The sequence below is a fragment of the Falco cherrug genome, chromosome 12 (assembly GCF_023634085.1).
Source record: "Falco cherrug isolate bFalChe1 chromosome 12, bFalChe1.pri, whole genome shotgun sequence".
Taxonomy (NCBI): domain Eukaryota; kingdom Metazoa; phylum Chordata; class Aves; order Falconiformes; family Falconidae; genus Falco; species Falco cherrug.
The window spans coordinates 33,078,432-33,092,493 of NC_073708.1; the positions used below are offsets into that span (position 1 = coordinate 33,078,432).

Genomic DNA, 14,062 nt, shown 5'->3' on the forward strand with positions numbered 1-14,062 from the left:
TTTATTTTAGTCTCCTTTGCCCTATGAAAAGTGCAGAGCCTTGGGTGGGATGCAGAGAATAAGGAAGCTACTCAAGGGAGCATCACTGCAAGGGTTGTATTTCTGTCAGAGGAACCTTGTTCACAAGGAGCACAGCCCATGTCTTCAGTGTCTTCAAGCAGCACAGGCACCTTTCCAGGAGCCTACATGGGGGGGTGGGGGGGGTGTTAAGCCTTATCTAAGGCTTAAAAACACCACAAACCACCTCAGTATTCTGGGGCTGGTTTGCAAAACTAGTCCCACCCAAAGTTAGAGGTTATCCTCATCACCTGAAGCAAACCAGCAAAATAACAATACCATCTTTTTTTCTTTTACTGGCAGGCATGACAGTGCCTCTACTTAAAGCACTATCTAATACCAGGCACGGCTGTTAAAATCAACGAGATGCTACAGGAATACTTAAGAAGCAGGTGGGGAAAGAGTGGGGATTGTTAAGAAATCTGTCCTGATTGGTAAGAAGTCCTGATGGTAGAGCATGGAGCATCAGTGAAAGTGCTGGCATGCTTGAAAGGCATGGGTGATGTTTCCTTCCAAGGGCAGACAGGCTGCTCCTCTCCTAAGGAATGGGAATAAGCCAGATGGGGAAGGAGTCTGGACTCCTTGAAGAGAGGAAGGATGTGGGACTCTCTTCTGCATCTGCAGAGAGACTCCTGTGCTCTGGCCCTGGTCCCGCGTCACTGTCCACAAGCCACGGCTCCATGCTCTCAAGGGAGAACTATTCCACTTGCTTCTCCTGGCATAGTCACTAACGAAGAGCAATGGCAAACTAAATGTGACAAAATGTGCCTGATCTAAACCTGACAGTACTGCTGGTTTGGTAAACATCACCCATTACTCATCTGAGGGTGAAAGACTCCTCCATTTGTATTCTCCATCCCCACCTTTTTCTCTTCTCTGCTATCTCTGCCAAAACATACTTGAACTAAATGTGTATTGGTTTCACTGCAACAGCATTAGGCCTTAATCTGATATAACAGACTTCGATGAATATTGATTTACAAGCCTTACACTTAGACAGGAGAAAAGTCTGACACTGCTGCACAAGCTTCCCTTGTGCTTGGGAAGTGCCCAGCAAATGTGATAAAATAGAAAAAACCCCACATTTAACAGCACAGCACACATTTACAATTAAATTGAATGTTCCTTCCATCCGTGCCACTTTAATGCTAAATCTGAGTTTCCAGACACATTCCTCCAGCAGTAATATGGGGAAGAAGTAATTGAGAGCATGACTACTGCAACATGCAGACAAGCCAGTAATTATTTCTGCACAGGACCATAAAAATTAAACACAAAAGGCTAAAGATATTAGCTTTAATCTAATTGAAAACACTCTCTTTTAAACATTTTACATGGCAGGGGGGTTGGAACCAGATGATCTTTAATGTCCCTTCCAACTCAAACTGTTCTATGAAACTCAATATATTTTAATGTCTGTGTGGGCATAACAGTAAAAAGATCATCCAGATGTTTTAAAATGTGAAGGGAAATATAAAACCATTGCCTTCTTGCAGATTCATAAATCAAAATTGTTGCTTTTCAACATAAGTTCTTTGGGTTTGCTTAGTAGTTTGTCCTTTTGTTTCTAATCGCAGCAGCAATTCCCAGAATACAAAAAGCCTTAAGCGCTTCATTTACAATACACTTCAGGGGATGAACCAAACAAACCAACATCCAATCTCTAACTTAATATTTACAAACAGGTTTTCCAGATATTCCCATGCTCAATGTCAGGAATTCACCTTTTTAAAAATGCATCTTAATCTTCCAAAAAGCATCCTTTGAACAAGACACATTCCTGCTCTCTCTTAACAGTAGCATCTCTTACCAGTCCTACACATTAATATTACATACATACAGGTGATGGCACCCAGTGCCAGCCCGGCCAGCACTACGGCAGCCCTTCGCTCCTCCAGACCCGGCTGCCTGCCAGCACATACAGGCAGCCATGGGACTGTCCCCTCTGCAAGGCTCACCCCAGTCCCATGTGCATGACCCAGAGCTCCCCATGGCCATTACATTCAGTCTCTTGCAGTCTTAGGCATCATGTTACACAGCCCTCATGCTTCATCTCAGAAATCTGAAGGGGATATTTATCCTTTGCCACTTACAAGGTTTCAGAGCCTCAGCAGACCATTGTTTTGTGTATCTTCTGCAGATTATCTCCCTTGCTCGTATTTCCCTGATGAACTTATAGACACCAGCTGGATCCCTTCTCAGGTTGCACTTTGCTTGGCTTGTGCCATGTTCCACTGGTCTCTTCCTGCACAAGCTCCACTTTCCCCTGCTCATTCTTGCAGCACTTCCCAACACTTTACCCATCCTCCTTGAGCAGCACGGCTCCAGGGGACTTAGCATCGGATGACAGGGATACTGCTGGGAGTAGTCTGACTGACAAGACAGAATCTGCACTTTTCAGAGTGTGTTTTTCTTCTCATGGGGGAAACAAGTCTTTTGCAATGCATGCTGCAAAACATTTCGGGGAAGGTTGGATGGCTTTACTCAAGATACCACTTGGTATCTTCACCTCAAAAGCTGCTGCATTATAGCTTTTCAAGCACTCCCCAAAGCAAAGGGTTTCTCTGGCCATTTAAAATCCTGACCAACATATACACACATACCTGCCACCTTCTGTATTTCATTCACAGAGTAACTTCGCTGGCTGTCAGGGTGAACAAATCCCCAGCCCGGTGCACTGCCAGCAGAGGGGGACAATGACTCATTCTTCATGCAAGGTTAACAACCACAAAATCAGTGATTTTGGGTGCACACATGCACAAAAACAAAACCATGCACCCACAATTGCCTAAACTCATATCTAATTTCTTTGGACAAGGTCAATGAACAGATCTGGAGCCCACAGAAAGTATTTTTTTCTCATACACTGATGAAGCTCCCGCAAAATTTTGGTATCAGAAAGATGAAAAGTTAAAAAATAGGGAGAGGAAAATCTAAAGACAGGTTGTTCAAAATTAGTTTGTTTCTGGTTGCCTATTAAACTATTCATACTTAACTAAATACCTGGAAGAGAATAATAGTTGGTAAAAATTCAGGTTCCTGCCTATGACTTGCCACAGACAAGATTACCTTAGTAAAAGCAGAACGGTTCAAGCCCAATAGTCCCAACATTTCTAAGGAAAAAAACCCTACAAATGTACAACACTATTAAATGACCCCTTTAAACTTTTGCATGCCTCAAAAATCAAACAAAGAAAAGGCAAAGGCATAAATTAAATACTTTAGAAACAACTGCAAATCTTCCTTGAACCAGAAAGAAGTTAAGCCACTATTGTGGAAGGAGAAGCCTGGGAAAGCCAGCCTGGCTCTGAAGCCTCCTGTGAAGCTGGAACATCTGCACCCGGTCTGCCAAGAGTCCCCCTCTAAAAAAAAAACAACCCAAAACACAAAAAGAGCTTCACTTGAATAAGGAAACAGAGGATAAAACTGTCAGCTGGGAGATACTTCAAGACATCTGATACCAACAGAAACTGGCTACAAGCGCTAATGGGCATTTTTAAGAAAACTTCTCACCCAAGTTGAAACAAGGCAATGGATGTCACACAGCTTAGGCTCCCCATATAAGTAGACAAAGGGTTTGTTGAGTTTTTACCCCAACTCAGTTTTCTCGCTGTCACTGGGACACACTTAATTTTCTCCCAGCAGAACTGCTGCAATTCCCAGAAGAAAGGCACTGCGACGTGGAGGAGATGCAAGCAGAGCTGCTGTGCCTGCCAGGAGAAATGCCCTCAGCTCCCCTGAAAGGTGCTGCCCATGCCCGCTGGACCCCCGAGACCCAGCACCCTTTGTTTTCCACTCATAAAACATTTTAATGGACCACTGAAAACTACGAAACCCAAAGGTTTTGAGAAGGAACTCCCCAGCACACATCCATGCTTATCCTGAGGTAAACCTGTGCACTCAGACCTGCTTGGATTTAAAATGCAAGTTTTGCCTCCAGCTCATTATGGGGAGTTCTGACAGGAAAACAAGACTCCAGCTGGTGCTGCTGACCTCCTGCGCCAACCCTGCTACACCACTGCCTGTGCTGTCCATGCTTCCACCATAAACAAAGATCATGAAAGCAAAATGCAAAGATGGAAGGTCTATTCTGGGGGCAAAAGTCCCTAAAATGTGAGGAGAGGAAAATCCCAGATAAAATCTGACCAAACCAGAAGTCAGTTCGAAGCACCATTTGCAAGTTCTTCCTCTTTTTTCCCCCTTCAGCCAATTCAGTTTCTGGTTTCATGACTGTGACAGAGCCAGGGGATGTTTATGATTGCTTATGGCAAGAAAGTAACAGGCTTTCCTTAAGCCTGCAGGGCATGGCATTTTTGTAGTATTCATAGTTTATGTCAGCCCAGAAGTTCTCTATTAGTATTATTTTTTTCAACATACTAGTAAAGAAACTTGTCACAGCCCATTCAGCATGGTACATGCATCTAATCTAGCATAACCTATCAGAGACTCATTTAAAATAAAACCAAACACTCTCCTTCATAAATTTTAACAAGAGAAAATGACAGGAATGATACGACAGCAAGGAGTGAAGCAGCAGTTAAAATCCCAGTTTACCAAAGGAGCTATCGAACCGCTGACCAAGACCCTCCTACAGCAGCCCTGGGAAGACACAACCTACCACCACAGCAGGCAAAGACTGGACCAGCCTCGATTAACTAAAGCTCACTGGAGAGAAAAAGATAAAAACTTTTCATTATAGAGTAGAACATGACCATACACAGAGCTCCTTCAGGTCTAAAACTGTTGTCCAAGTAAATCTGAGGACAGCAAAAAGCTCAGCGCTTCCCTCTCTACTGCCTACAGTGCCCATGTCATCTTCTGACCTGTGGATCTGCTCATAAAATCAGTGAGCTAACTGCTGCTAACTCAGCTCTTGACACTCCCATTCGTTAATAACTAATACTTTGGGATTAAATGTAATAACTACTATCAGTGCTCTTTTCTGGGGATGTTTCTTTCCGAGTCATATTGAAGAAAAAAGCTTTTAAAGTATTATTCCTGGAAATTCAAGAACACAAATGCTACAGGACAGAACGAGGCTGCTTTTTAAATTGTATTTGGGTGTTTTCTGTGTGTATGCAATACTTCATCACCTTTATGTATGTGATCACATGCTATTTTTTTCCACAGGACTCTGTCACTGAATGTACAATTTAGTATTCATCTATTTTATTCTTTTATTCAGACTGATCTCACCACATGCTGTTTACCTTTGCCCCAAAACCAGAATTACTAATTCCCCTTGGGTTTTTCTATAGTATTCATTCTGCGATATGACTGATCTATGTTGTAAAACTTTGTTTTAAAAATTGGGCTGAGAGTGCATGTAATGGAAATTTTCAGCAAGAATAGTTAGGTGCAGCGAAGTTCTTCAGAACTGAAAAACAGGGTGTATATGATCAGGTATGTCAGCCAGCCTTCATCACTCGCACGCTTATATTAACAGATGTTATATATTTCCATTTTTAGCAATCTAACTGAAAAGCAGAGGAGGCAGACTCCTGTTGCGTTCACTTACTGACTGCTTCAGACCAAACCCAACGCTTTACAAACCCACTCAATTCATTGTCACACTACAAGAACTAACCATGCTTGTTTCCTGTGCTTTTCCACTGCAATTTTAGCTACTTCTCTGAATTTTGTGACGTCACCTATGTGGGAAGAAGTTTTTCAGCTTGCTCTGAAAGCTGCGTGTTAATCTACCACCTTTACTGTCCCACCTGTAACGGCTGTTGCAGATGCGTCAGCATGCATACAAACACAGTCACACTGTTCTTTCTTACCTAATCTTTCCAGCCTGACTGATGTTCCTTTGGATATGGATTGGGCTTCTACAGCAACCAACAATTTTTATAGCTTGTTTCTAAACTGTAAATGTGTACCTAATTCTTTGTCATCCACAATTTCTGGTATAGTAACAACTTTAAATCATACAATTCTTGAGAAGCTTACTAGCTGTTACTATATCCTTGTATAGTCCATACTAACCACTTTTCAGCTAAAACCGTATCAATTTCCTTGGAGGCAAACTTATTTACACATCAAGCTTCAAGCCGTGGAAACGTACCAAACAATTACATGATTGTTATGTAATTACCATGTAGCCAATACTCCAAAGCCTATTACATGCAAAATAGATGAAACTTCTTCCCCCCCCCCCCCCTCCCACAAGCCAACCATCTGAAAAAGAGCTTTATTACTAAGACTGATGCTAATAGGACTGAAGGGAGATTCCACCCTTAAACAGATTTACACGGACAATCTGGTTTTATTCCTGCCTGGGACACAGCATTAATGATCCTTTTCTTTCCTGTATGCTCTCCTCCACACCACTCACCTATGGTCCCCAACCTGACCCTGCGCTAGCACACAGCTAGCAGTTTGCACCTTTCAGATGTGATGCAAGTTTGCTGGCAAAGACCCACGTCATCTTCCCAGCAATGAAGCACATCTTCAGGAAACGCGGCCTCTTCCTGGTGGCACTGCACTGATTTAAGGGGTTTCCTGAAGTTCAGTTCAGATGTGTGGAAAAATCTTCAGGAAAATCAGTCAGTGTGGTAAAGACGTCCAAATCTACGTTCTCTTGAAAGAGAAAGTCTTAAGGGTGTGCAGAGCTTGCTCTTTCTGGGCTTACCTGGCAAGTGATCCTTGTCAGGTCACTAGAACTGAATGTGGCAAGACTACGCACGTGCTCTTTGTGCCCCAGTTCAAAGCTAAAACTTCAGTGAAAGCTAACAGAATGTGCCTCACAACTGGGGCAGGCAGAGAGCACTGCTGATACACAGTAACTCTTTCAACTCACGAGTCTTTGGTTGTATGCCCAAGCCCAAAGTCAGCACAGCTCTAAGGACTACAAGGAGGTGCTGAACCCCAGGGAACGGCTCTGCCTCTTCCAAGGGAGGAAAACACACTAGTCACTGCACAGATCCATCAGAAAGACAAAGGTGGAAATGAACACAGAACAGAAGAAAAACCACTACAAGACATACAGCATTCTCTGCTGACTGGAAGACTATAGTGGGCTAACATCATCACACAAGTCACTGTGCCGTGCACATATGTGGCAAGAGCAGCTGTCTGGCCAGGATGGTGCTGGGGTTTAGAAGCACAAGGGGGATTCACTGCCCACCACTGTGACAGGATTTCTGCAAACTTCAACACTTACTTTCCTCCTTCACAAAACAACCTAGTAATTCAGGGTCCCTTTGCTCCTTGCATATTTAGGAACTACCAGCAGGTTTCCTAAGCAGGAAAAGCCACCAGGAGGAAGGTGAAGCACTTTCATCATCCACATCTTCCAGATGAAGGTCTAACTGCAGAACAACTCCCCTCTTTAACTGGACTGCAGCAAGAGAGGTCTCTTTGTCCTGCTCTCCCAAGCCTTAAATCTCAGAGATGTCACCATGCTGAAATGTTTTATGAAGGAACCTAACATTTGGGGACTCACTATGCATGTACAGGCTCTCCTCCACGTCCTCCTCACAAGCCCAGTCTTTTATAAGCCACGGTCCATCCCATCTCTACCTTATCCACTTAACTGATTTCATTTGCTCAGCAGTCTGTACATGCAGAGAAGAGAAAACCCCAGGTCCTAGACGTGCCATTCTGGCACCACACTGTTCCACACTCAGCAAGCTTCAGCTGGGTAATTACTCAGACTGAGTGTACCTGGGAGGGGGCTGGTTGTACTCCCCTGTTGCAAAACAGGTACAGTGATCATCTCCACAATCCACTGGTGCTCCTCAACAATGGAATCCTACATTTGACTCGCTTTTAAGGAAAAAACAACCTTAGGTTTATTATGACAGCACCCGGATTTCCGATCATGTCTTAGATCTTTAGTAAGAAACAAACCAAAACAAACAAGTAGCTGATGTCTAGCCAATACTGATGAGACAGCAGAAGAAACACTATCAGCGTGTCTCTTCTGCAAATGAATAGAAGAATAGGATAAATTCAATTACTTGCCCACTTACCCAGCAAATCAGCGCCAGCATTGATAACTAGACTGGGTCTCCTACATCCCACTCTGCAGCCTCTAACATGACAGAATTAGAAACAACAGTTCCTCCAAATACCAACAGCCTGAGTAGGCAGACTTCACACGCTACAGCTTTCTAGTTTGAGAGTATGTAAAACGTGCGAAGGGGCTGGGACATCTTGGTGACCACAGAGCTGCTGCAAAGCTCCCCTCCTCCAAGACTCACTGGCTGTTCACAGACCACTCTAGTAAGGCTCCCCACCAGCCCAGCAACCACACACGGTCATTTCCCCTGTTTTCAGCCCTGTACCCACTTCCTTGAGAGCAGCTACAGATGTTCTTAACCTTTTTCATTTTCAAATTGTATCACAAAATGGAGGCTCTTGTCCCAGTTCTCTCCACCCCCTGCTTCCTCCTCCCCAGAGCTGGGCAGCACTAACTGCACAGGCTGCACATTACGATGGTGACAGCAAAGAGGGACTGCAAGCATGCCTCATGTCCCTCCCTCTGTCCCCCGTCAGCATCCACCACACGCATGGAGGTCACCTGGCCTCTGAAGAGGAACAGGTGAGAGAGGAGGCTCTGCTACTGCAAGATTTCTTTACCCCAGAGGAGGAACTTGCACAGCATCATCCTGCAATGGGGCTGAGCTGCCCAGAAGCAGTGCTGGCACCCTGAGGAGCAGGAATTACTGATGGCAAGGAGCAACTTCAAGCTGACCATCGCAGTCCTCAGAAGAACAAACTGAAACACTGGCAACTCCTTGCATTCTATCTGGTTTAAAAATAAGTGTCACTTACTTGTTGCCAAACGCACTTAAATCACTTATAAGGGCCTTAAAAGAGTTCTACCAATGTGGTCAACATCTACTCTGCATATGGCAAGATACCTGAATCCCCTAGACTGCTTTACTCACAAAGATTTCTGGTAGTTTCATGCTTCCTGTGGCGGCTTTGCACTTTGGTAAGTGTTTTTTGATGGTTTGCCTTTTTTTTTCTTTTTAATGTGGTGAGAAGATATTGTTAAAGTTCACTCCTAAGGGCTCACCATTTAAAACAAGACATAAACAAAAGCAAACAAAACTTTACCAGTTATCTTTGCTTCTCTGTTCAGAGCAAACCACCAACAAAGACATCCCCTAACTGACAAACATTCTTTCTATAAAATAGTTACAAACCCATACAATTTCATAGCAAACTCTGAATTTGCTACTGACAGCAAGAGCAATTTCATCTTCAGTGTCCCTTACCCCTCTCTCTGTGTTCTCTGCTCATCTTTAGTAAGTTAAAATCACACTACTGTAATGCTGGTAGCCCCAGCTGGAACACTGCATGCAATTCTGGTTGGAGAAGGTACAGCCAGATGGCACAAAACAGTCTCAGGTTTAAAGATAGTGTCTCAAATAAAGCCCTTTCTGCTAGGCACTATATATACATGGCTCCAATGCAACAAAGTAAAAAGCTGAGATTTGAAGTGCAGAAATCTCCTTAAACCAGCAGGAGCTCTAGTAGTAGCAGAGGAAGTGCTAACTGTAGCTGCATGGTCCTGTAAGTCATAAAAACTCTGTAAGGGGCATTGCACACAGTAAAACAGAACAAGAACAGGGCAACATGAAAAAATTCCAATGGGATTTCAGATCTAAGCACAGATCACCTCTGGTCTTACAGACAGGGTAATCCAATTCAGCAAAAAACTCTGAGGTACAGCCTTACATACAGCTACCAAACAAAAGTCACCAAACAAGTCACCAAACTCTTCATCCTCCAAACACCTCCAGTAGCAGAGGCAGCACACCTTTCTTTCAGTTAGTTCAACCTAACTGCACAGATCAGCGTGTGGCTATGCTGCAATCAAAACAACAACTGAAACCAAGAAAGAAAAACATGCATCATCAACAACGAAGAACTTTTAGGTGGCACCTCTGCCCTTCAGTGAGAATCCAATTCCTGCAAAACCTGCCACCTGGCAGAGCGAAACTCAGCAATAGGAAGAAACAGAGCTTAGCTTCAGTTTTTCTCTCACCCTCCTTCCTCCCGGTATCTGCATAAGGGAGGAATATGGCAACACCAACTAACCACTAGCACTCACACAGTGTTCCTTCACTGAGGACTCAAGGGAACTCCAGCTGGTCTGTCTACACAGTGTGTAGCCCTACTACCAGCAAAAAAAAAAAAAAGCTCAACTCCTGACTGCACTTTCATGTCTAGAAAGCTAGAAGCGCTAGACCAAAAAGCAGCATCACCTCTTAAGCGGCATTATGATTTCTGCTACATCATGCAAACCACCACTTAGATTTGAAAACGGCTTGTAGCTCTCCTCTGTATGACTGTAAGCAGAGCAACACCAGCTTTCCCTGCCCATCCCACTGGCCAGCCCACCCCACTGCACATTGTCACACATCATGCAGGCTACCAGAGCACCCTGGACAGTGAGCTACCAATACCTCCATCTAGGGGGAAACTGCTCCTTCATATCAACAGATCATTTTTCATTGCTTGTGAGATAATTTCTATTCAGATTTTTCTTGACAAAGAGTTAGCAAATGTTGCCGTGGAAAGCCACAGCCATCTAAGACCAATTTACAGAAAGACATGAGCTCCACAGTAGCTATGCCAATGCCATCCAGAACGTTGAAAATCCAATACACTGGCTAGGAAACTAATGGAGAGTTAGTCAAGGTAACATTTCAACCTTGTCTTACTATACCTATTAACTAGTGTATTTTGAAGAATCTTTTGCTTTCTGATATACTGGGCTTCATTCTTCTCACTACAGCATATGGCAGTCACCATGTTTGGAAATAAAAGGTGTACTACTGTGCTCAGTAGTGCTAAAACAGTTGACAAATAGAGGGTAAATGTTCTAATGATGGCAGATGTGGCTAGGAGGAGCTATTATTTAAAAACTGAAGGCATTCAGGTTAATGCTCCAATAAACAGTAAGGCAAAAAAAATATATAAAAATCTGTATCTAGCCACATAGGTATACAAGAGACATGCTCAATGGAGAGTGAATAGTATGGTGTTTTCCGACCCAAAAAGTTCCCATATTGGACGACACTGGTTCGCTGTGTCTAGAAAAAATGTTCTAAGCTTCAAACAGCAGGAAGAGAGTGACTAGCTTAGCATTTCATGCTCTAAAACCAGCCAACACAAGGAAAAGGCCTCTGACAGTCCCACCTCTGCCTCCATGCATGACGCCTGGGGACAAGACCAATATGCCTGCACAAGACAGCTGCATGCTCACAGAAGATCTACTCACCAAACTGTGAGGACCACAAAGTGGCTCAAACTTGCTTTCAGACCTCTCCTGAAAAGCAAAGGCTGGATGTAGAGGTCAGGATACATATGAGTAGGTGGGTTTCAGAATAGGAATGGTCTCTGCAGATAGTTCACCATCACTTTAGCTAACAAGTCCTAATGTCATTCTCCAGACATTTATTTTCTTATCCATGCACGTGGAAACAAACTAACAAGGCGTATTTTGCTCAGTTACCAACTCTTCATTGGGTTTTCGCTTGGCTCAAGAGAAATCTCCCAGAACCAAACCCAAGGGGTTGCAGCAGGGATGGGCATTCAGGAAATGCCAGCGGGAAACAAGGCAGCACTGCACCAGCAGACTGCCTGCTTTCTCACACTTCACTACTCCATTAAATGTATTAAATGCATTTAAAAGGCATTTCCTACTGGTTCCCACCAGCATGACAAAGACCAGAAGGAAGATCAGCCCCCAGAAAGGAGAAGCAAAGTCATGTTCTGACATCGCTATTTGAATCTAATTGTATTTTTTTAGCTTTTAATTTAAATAACTACTTCTCAACAGTGCAGTATATATCCACTGGCATGCTCATACCCGTGTGTATATTTCAAAAGTATGTATATGACTGGAGATGAGAAAGATTTATTGTCATTAAGACGTAATTTTTAATACAAGTGGGAAATACAGTTCTTTATTGCTCATCTGTTGGGATAAACACACATAGCAATTACTTTTTATTATTGACTAATCACCAGAGTGCACCTATATTAATGGTTAGCTGTAAACACATTTATCCCTATTAGTCAGAGGAAGGAACTGTGACTAGTTAATTGGCTCGTCTGAAGCAAAATGGGACACAACACTGAAATACCTCTTCTAATTCCATCCAGTCCATTTTATGGATTTATTTTCAGCTTATTTTTTTTTCTCCTCACCATTTCACCAAAGTTAGAGCTTCTTGGGGCAGGCAGCAGGTCAGCTCACCTGCAAGGTCCCTCTGCAAGGACTGCTGTGCTACACCCTGTAGCCTTACCACCAAGGACTTCTCATGCCTTGTTTCATTCATCTCAAACGCCAGCCAGGAGTAGCTGCAAGTGTGCAGAAAATAGAAGAGTACGGAAAATGGTGTATACACCGACCTTTAGAGAAAAAGGATCACAGTGATGAAACTCAAAACTGGCTTATTTTTAGTCTCTGCCTGAAAAGCACTGGGATAAGCTCTCATCTCTTCTCTCCAAAAAGCCAAGCACAGTTACACCTCTTCTCCCACAAATGAGACGCACAGGTTAACAGCTGAAAAATTAGTTTGCACTGACCTTTATTCATCTCAGCCTCAGGCAAATGGTTTGTTAAGAAAGAAGCTGTGCTCAAAACAGGTTTCCCAGCCAGAGCTGAGAGAGGACCCTGGCAATACTTGTACGTTGCCCAGTTTTCCGTATATCTGCCTAAATTCAGATGTCTGCCTTTGACCTAGACACTGTATGCTCCTCTCATTGTCAATCTGGACAATTAAGCCCAAGATGCAAATCTGAAGTAGGTCAGATGAATTTTCTGAATCTTTCTTCTAACTGAGAAGGGATCTCAGACATCTGCATCTAAGCTTTTCTCTTTAAACTAGAGATTCAAAAGCTGGATGAGCAGACTCTCCCCAGGATATACTTGTTTGCTTGCAATTACTTTTATATTCTCAGGCTTTAATGAATCCTTACATTGCCTACTTTACTTTAAAAAGAGGAGTTAAGCCCTAGATATCACCTGCAAAGTTGATAAAGACATGACATGGTACAGATCTCACCCTAAATCCTTTTTCTGTGATCTCAAACGCAACAAAGACTGGAAAAAAAATCACCATTTTTCAGAGCTGCAGGCTCTTTTCTGCCTAAGAATCACCGAATACAAGTAAATTGGCAGAAGCCACTTGAAACAAGGGAAGCCAATCCGTGAAATCCAAATTAAGCTATTTAGAAAGTTGTCTGAGCAGACAACTCAAGCTCTGCTGGATAACAAGGATCCTTGTGCTTCCCTTTGCTGACTAAAAAAGCAGCATCTGAACTGCAGTGGCTCTCCAACAGTAGGGTCAGATGCTCCTCCTTCACTCTTCTGGCCTCCTGTGTTCATCCCTATAGATGGTGCTGGCTGCTTTTTCACTTAGATGCACACACACATACAACAGAGTAATCAACTGCTCCTTTCAATGCAAGCATGATGTCAGTCATACCTCAGGTGGTCTCTGGATACTAAGACAGCACACATCCTTCATAGTTTCATATTGATTCTCCCACAGGAGTTCAGAATATGGGACAGCTGTGACGTTATGAAGGCCAGGCTGCCAACTGCTGCAGTTAAAAGTCTTATCTAACAGTTGTTTTCTGCTTGAAATACAAGAACACCCTGATATTCTTCCAGTATCAGTTTTATCTCCTGAGACAACTAAAGCAACCAACTATTTAGTTTAAGCACAGACTGACTTTGCCACAAGCAGTCTATTCTGCGGGAACATGGGGCTGAGAAGGAACCCATAAATGCAGTCTGCTGCTCCATCACCACCTATTAACACAGATTTCAGTGTTTCCCCAGCTTGCACATACCTGAATTGATAATCTGAGCACAGCAGTACAGTGTTTCAAGACACTGTATCAGTAATTACAGACTTTTTCAACCAACTGAAGTTCTAACAATTATTTTCAGCAAGTTCTCTACCAAATTTCCACTATCCAGTTTAATTGTGAATGCTATGGCTTGACATAGTGTACTTCTTACAATTAA

General features: G+C 43.2%; 1 protein-coding gene across 4 annotated transcripts in view; it reads right to left on the reverse strand.

Annotated features, from left to right (window-relative positions):
• The window catches only part of JAK1 (Janus kinase 1), a 62,639-nt gene that overhangs the window by 31,170 nt on the left and 17,407 nt on the right, over nucleotides 1-14,062 (reverse strand). The window contains exon 1 of one of the 4 annotated variants that reach the window (XM_055724523.1): nucleotides 8,034-8,102. The exons of the other annotated variants lie outside the window; for them this stretch is intronic. The gene's annotated coding sequence lies outside the window, so the exon portion shown is untranslated. Of the gene's footprint in view, nucleotides 1-8,033; nucleotides 8,103-14,062 lie in introns of those variants that run through there. 4 annotated transcript variants of the gene reach the window in all.